The sequence below is a fragment of the Acinonyx jubatus genome, chromosome C1 (genome assembly GCF_027475565.1).
Source record: "Acinonyx jubatus isolate Ajub_Pintada_27869175 chromosome C1, VMU_Ajub_asm_v1.0, whole genome shotgun sequence".
Classification (NCBI taxonomy): domain Eukaryota; kingdom Metazoa; phylum Chordata; class Mammalia; order Carnivora; family Felidae; genus Acinonyx; species Acinonyx jubatus.
The window spans coordinates 57,276,708-57,283,488 of NC_069381.1; the positions used below are offsets into that span (position 1 = coordinate 57,276,708).

At 35.2% G+C, this 6,781-nt stretch overlaps 1 protein-coding gene across 7 annotated transcripts in view; it reads left to right on the plus strand.

Moving 5' to 3' along the window:
* Positions 1 to 6,781, plus strand: part of LRRC7 (leucine rich repeat containing 7) — a 550,975-nt gene that overhangs the window by 525,149 nt on the left and 19,045 nt on the right. The gene's annotated exons all lie outside the window — the stretch shown is intronic.

The following is a 6,781-nucleotide window of genomic DNA, read 5'->3' on the forward strand; positions in this document are numbered from 1 at the left end:
AGGTCTAACTATACAACGATGTGTTAGCCATTGTATAAAGCCAAATTAAGTCTAACAGAATCATAGTTTGACTGAATATAGCTTACAAAATAATTTTTCACTTAAAAAATGTTATTTTTGCATAAATGACAGAAAAAGTTTTCACTGAATTCTTCACTTTTCACTTCATTATTTTGAAATGGATAGTGTCAAAAATTATACCATCGAAGGGGCTTTGAGGAAGTCTGCAGTGATGATAATCAGAAAGCTGATTACCGATACTATTTTAGGAATTGCTTCAAAGAAGAATCCACAGGCACCTACAGTAACCTACTCCTATTTTTGATAGTTTCTACTATTTTATGCCATATAGGAAGCTGGAAATAGAAGCCACGAGAGGTCCTGACAGAATCAGTAAACTGTAGGAAGCTCAGCAACCCAAATATTCAGTAGCAGTTGAGGTGGTTTATTAAATATAGACTTTAAAGAATTCATAAAATAAAACAAATGAAAACATGTTTATATTTTTTCCAAAGAGGCAAAAATCTGAAAAGACAGTGTGTGAAGGAGTGTCATGATTTGTCTTTAAGAGAAAATATGAAAATCAAATGAGAGAAACCTTTTTTAAGCTCAGGAATTTCACCAAGAAATGAGCAGGAAGCAAAGGTACTTTCAGTCACCATGGACAGACATCCCAGAGATGTTTCACTGTTAGTTAATAATTGGAATACTGGAACAATTAATAAATGGAAAATTAGGGGTGCCTGGGTGGCTCAGTCAGTTGGGCAACCAAGTTTGGCTCAGGTCATGATCTCACAGCTCGTGAGTTCGAGCCCCACGTCAGGCTCTGTGCTGACAGCTCAGAGCCTTGGAACCTGCTTCGGATTCTGTGTCTCCCTCTCTCTCTATCCCTCCCCTGCTCACACACTGTCTCTCTCAAAAATAAAAACTAAAAAAAAAATTTCCTTAAAGAGTAAAATTATAATTATAAGGTAATTAAAGCCAAATATAATTTTAACCCATATATTCAGAAAATAATACTTCATGATGATCAGCATCAAACCATAAAAAGATTCTAGTAGTTAATTTGTCATTTCTTAAGGAATCTCAAATAAAGAGGAATAAATAAGTTATTTTGGATGCTTTTAGCAAATCAGAAAAGCAGTATCTTGAAAAATATATATATATATGGCTATAATATAAATGGCTACGTATATTATGTATATATATGTTATTTGGCTACTAAACATATATATTTAGAATATATATTTATATACCATCTATAGTGGTATTTATGTATATTTAGTATATATAATACAGATTTTTAAAAAATTTTTGGCTACTAAACAAACCCTTAAAATGACCTCAAAGAAGGATACAAGTCTAAAGAGCAAACAATATGTAGTTCTTCCTCTCCATTATAGTGCCACCAGGATGTTTGTAATCATGTAGTTAATTTCTATGGGTTTTACCAGTTTCTGTGTTGCTCCAATGAATTATTAGTAATTTTTTTACAAATGAAGGCGAGTGATTTCCTTTTTAATGTTTATTTTAAAAACTTGTGAAAAGGAGTTTGGTGTTCCTTTAAACATCTGTGCAGAATATTTTTGTGAAATTTTTAGTGGACTTTGGTCAGTTGTAGCATATTTATATCTCTGTTTTTTTGAGGCTCAAGTTTTCTAGGCTTCTAAACAATGATTTCTGTTTATCTTTTATGGATTTTATATTTCATTGTTTTGTTGACTTAAGTTCATTCGTACACTGAAGCATCATATTCAGCTGCTAATGCCTCTTTTTCTTCCTCTCACCCTTCCCACTCTCCTTCAGTTTCTATGACCATGGTATACATTTCTTGTCTTGGTACATATAGATTCCTCAGTTGTTAAGGTAGCAAATTGTTCAAAGCCAAAGATTTGATACTCAACAGTTAGTCTTAAAATATTTTATGATCACACTCCTGATTCATACTGAGGAAAACTATTGATAATAATACCTTTATCCTTGATGTGGCACGTCTTCCACTAATCACAGGGGTTAAATTTAGTCTATTTTATATGTGTAATGCTGTTTCTATGAGCCACATCCCAGCTTCATATTAACTTGATCCAACCCATGAAAAAAAAATTATTTGCCCTTTTTTTGCAAAAAAAAAAAAATCTTTAAAAGCTATTGAATCTATTAGCTGTGTTTGCTCTGAGTCACTTTTTCCTCCAAAAATACTTTTTGAACTATCTTAAGTATATGAGAGCATAAAATACTATATTCTATAATATTTAACCAAGGTGTTCTGAATTGTAATGGTAATAGTATGCAATTTTTATTTGAGATATGGCCTTCCTAGAAACCAATTTCTTACTGTCAGCTGGAGCCAAGATTTTTCAGAATTTTAAAGAAAAACATATTTCATAAATTGAACTTACAGTTCCCTTAAGACAAGTTCTATTTTGGGGTCTACATTTACAATCGCTGAGACTGTCACAGTCATTCACCTTCATCATTAAAAAGCCATATAAAGTTCCTTTCTCCTCTAAAGTTAGAACGTTCAATGTTCACCTTGTAGACTAACTTTCTGAGTCCATTAAGGTTTATGTCCAGAGGTGTATAGACTAGGTAACCAGTAAGACAAGGTCTGATTTTAACTCCATGAAGAACTTCCCATACTCGCGACTTTTCAAAATTACTTGTGAAAAGTAAAACTTCTTTAAAAACCCATTCTGGGTACTCTTAGAAAAAAAATGATTTATGACTTGCACAAAGAGTGATTTTTAAAAAAATGGGGAAGAAAAATGAAATGGCAACAGGTTCACCTATTAGTAGCATCTGGCCAGCCCTCTCTAGATTAGCTCTGGTTCAAACCTATGGGGGTCCCTCTGTGATGCATGAGTCCAGGGAGGCTGTGTCTGACTCAAGCACACCCAGATATTGGTGTCTGAGGAAAGCAAACATATATTCTTCAGAAAGGGCTGCAGCACATATTTTGTGGCTCTGTTGTGAGATGCTGTCTAGAGGGGAAAGTCATTATGCTGGTCAGGAGATGTTACACATTAGAACAACACACTCAGAAATGCCATAAGCCAGTAACTAGACTCTAACAGCTATTACTACAAGGAGCTAACACTCCTGACTTGGAGCTATGAAAGGAAGCAACACCTGAAAGTTACTAAGAACCATCAGAAAGCCCCCTAGTTGGCACCCATGTCCACTACTGAGAGTGAACAATAATTGGAGCCATTATCACTGAGAGCCACCACTAGGAAACCACAGATGAGATAGCAGAGACTTCCCAGCTCTCTTCCTGTCCTCTTCTCTAAACAGGAGATGCAAATCCTTTTATCCGATGGGCATTCAAGAGAAAGATAACAAATGTTGGCCTTTTAATATACTCCCAATTGAGGGTAAAGAAGAATTTTCAGACAATCAATCTAGTACAATTGGAGACTCAGAAACTCTCAGTATGGGTTTTACTGGCTATAAAGACCTTGGATTGTAGCTCAGATTTCAGACTTTCAATAATTATAATAACATTTATTGATGCTACACTGAGTGCCATGCACTATTCTAAGTATGTTTGCATGTATTTACTCAATCTAATAACTATGAGGTACGTGCCATTACCATGCCCATTTTACTGATGAGGAAAAGATAAGTACACAAAAGTTAATTAACTTGCCCAAAGTCACCAATTAATGAATGGTAAACATAAGCTAACTCTAGAGCTATGCTCTTACTCACTTCTTACACTATGGGGAAGGCAGAAAAAAAAATGCCCCCCTAAAGATAGCCACATCCTAATTCCTAGAACCTGTAAATATGTTACATTACATGGCAAAGGGACTTTGCAGGTGAGTTTAAATTCTGGACCTTGAGATAAGGAGATTATCCTGGATCCAGGTCTAATCATGTAGGTGAGAGAATCTTCCTTGGCTATGGTCAGAGGGACATATGAACATAGATAAATGGTCAGAGAGATGAACAATTGCTGACTTTGAGGATGGAAAATGGGACAATGTGCCAAGAAATGTGTTCATTTACTAGAAGCTGGAAAAGGCAAGGAAACAACTTCTCCCCTAGATATTCCAGAAAATAATGCAGTTGTGCCAAAACCTTTGTCTTAGCCCCATTAAGACCTGTTTTGGACTTCTAACCTACAGAGCTGTAAGATAATAAAATTATGATATTTTAAGCCACTAAGTTTGTGTTAACTTGACAGCAGCAGCAAAAATACTAATATATACAACCTTGTTGAAAAAGAGTTACTGAGGCATTTTCCTTCCTTGGGCAAAATGGTCTTGCTATAACCTTAGGTATATAGGTTGTTTTGCTTGTTTTGAATGTATTACATGATAGTTTGTCCCACATTTGTCACTCAACCAAATATTACAAGAAGCTAAACATACTTGGGGCACCCAGGTGGCTCAGTCAGTTAAGAGTCCAACTCTTGATTTCAACTAAGTTTCATTGAGTCCGAACCCATGTGGCGCTCCGCGCTAACAGTACAGAGCCTACATGGGATTCTCTCTCTCTCTCCTCTCTCTACATTCCCCCCTCTGCTTGCACTCTCTGCCTCTATCAAAATGAATAAATAAACTAAAAAAAAAAAAAAGAAAGAAAGAAAAGAAACTGGACATACTTTAAATCTTGCAGAAAAGTTATAAAATAGATAATGCCATGATATGGATCTTTGATAAGAACATGATGGTTTTTTACCAAACAGTAGGAAGTTATTACTCTAACATTTAGAATACAAATAGTTTGATTCCTTACCAAATTCTGTCATCAGTGCCAAAGTATTCTTTGAAGTCTCAGATAAAATGAATTTGTTGAAAAGATGAATGACACATTACTATAATGGATTTCCCAAAACTGCATCAAAGTCATCAATATTCATCATAGCAGAGGCCACAAAATGGGTTCAGAGTTATTTTTTTTTTCTATGGCTGTATTTATGTACATAAATAGAGTGAAAAATCAGGCCACTGGCCTTTGCAGGCAATCTTTTTGGAAACATTCCACTTACACAAATAATGAATGCCACAGAGCATTATCAAAGATAACACTCATTGCTATCTGTTTCAACTAAAGTGGCAGTATGCAGCCTGATCAGACATATATGTATATGTAAAGGAAAAAAAAAATACTATACCAGTGGGCACTAACAGTTAACATACAGTGTAGTAATGGTTTCAGGGGTAGAATTTAGTCAATCAATACATTTCATCAACTAAGAAACTAATGTTGATTTAAATGTTTTAAAAAGGAGGGGCACCTGGGTGGCTCCATCGGTTAAGCATCTGACTTTGGCTCAGGTCATGATCTCACAGTTTGTGAGTTCCAGCCCCGCCTCGGGCTCTGTGCTGACAACTCAGAGCCTGGAGCCTGCTTCAGATTCTGGGTCTCCCTCTCTCTCTTTCCCTCCCCCACTTATGCTCTATCTCTCTCTGTCTCCCAAAAATAAATAAATGTAGACAATTCTTTTTAATTTTTGAAAAAGGGAAAAAATAAAATGATTTAAAAAAAGAAATATTAAAGCTTTAGAAAGCAGCAATAAATGCTTTGGAAGACTCAGGCCACCATAAGAGTAAGCTTCAAAGCAAGTCTTCAGAACAGCGATTGAATCCCACAGAGCTTTGTGATGGATGAAATTAAACCTGTCACGTACATTACACTTGTATTCTTTCAGCAGTCAGGTTGTGGAGCATTACTATTCCTCCCAACATTGCAGATACAATACCCATAATTTAGCTCTTATGGTCTGGATTCATGCAAACATTATTAAAAATGGCTCCCATAGAATAAGCTGAAGAAAGGCAATCAAAATTAACTAGGAGCCCAGACTTTGACTGCTGGGATAAAGTAATATTCAAAACAACTTCACCTCTGGCACCCAGAGATGTAGTGGCTTATTTTGGGTAACAGTGACAATCTGCCTGTTGCACAGAGACCCCGATGACAAAGAGGGGGACTACCAGAGGGACCAATTGCACATACAGTGTCCTGGACTGATGGCATGAGTGCTATATGCCCAATGTGTACAGGCTGTAAAAATTATATTTATTTTCATGACCAGTGCCATTCACTGGTCGGGTGGATTAACCATCATGCCTTATTTTACTGTCCTTTTCAACCAGTTTTCTTATTCCTTTTGAATTGACCATCTGTACAACTGAAGCTGAGCACTCTGTCACTCTGAACAGTGACATTATTAACCTATTTTTTTAAGTTTTATTATTATTTTCTTAATGTTACATGTAGGACATAATCATTATAGAAAAATTAGAAAACACAGAGAAGCAAAAAAGAAAAAAATATACATTATATACATATATGAAGTGTCATCAGGAACAACCACTGTTAATGTTTAGGAATATATCCTTCCAGATATTTCCCACATAAATATGTATATAAACATGTTTCAGCAAAGACAGTATCATAGCATAAGAATAGCATCACACAGTATAATGTTTTATTGCCCTCTTGTTTCACTAAGCACTAGTGAACTCTATGCCTGCCATTTAGGACTTCATTTTTAATGACCACATATCATACTATTGTATGAGTTTACTGTAATTTAATCAATTCCCTGTTATTAGACTTTTATGTGTGGTTGGTATTTTTATTATTACGGATAATTCTATGATTAAGGTATTAGTAAATGAATGTTGCCACTTGTCCAGTTACTTCAAGATAAGTTCTAGAAGTTGAATTACTGGTTAAAAGTTATGCAGTTTTCTAAAGATCTTGATGACTGTCTGTCGTTCCATCTTTAATTTTTTTTTCTTTAATATTTGTTTATTATTGAGAG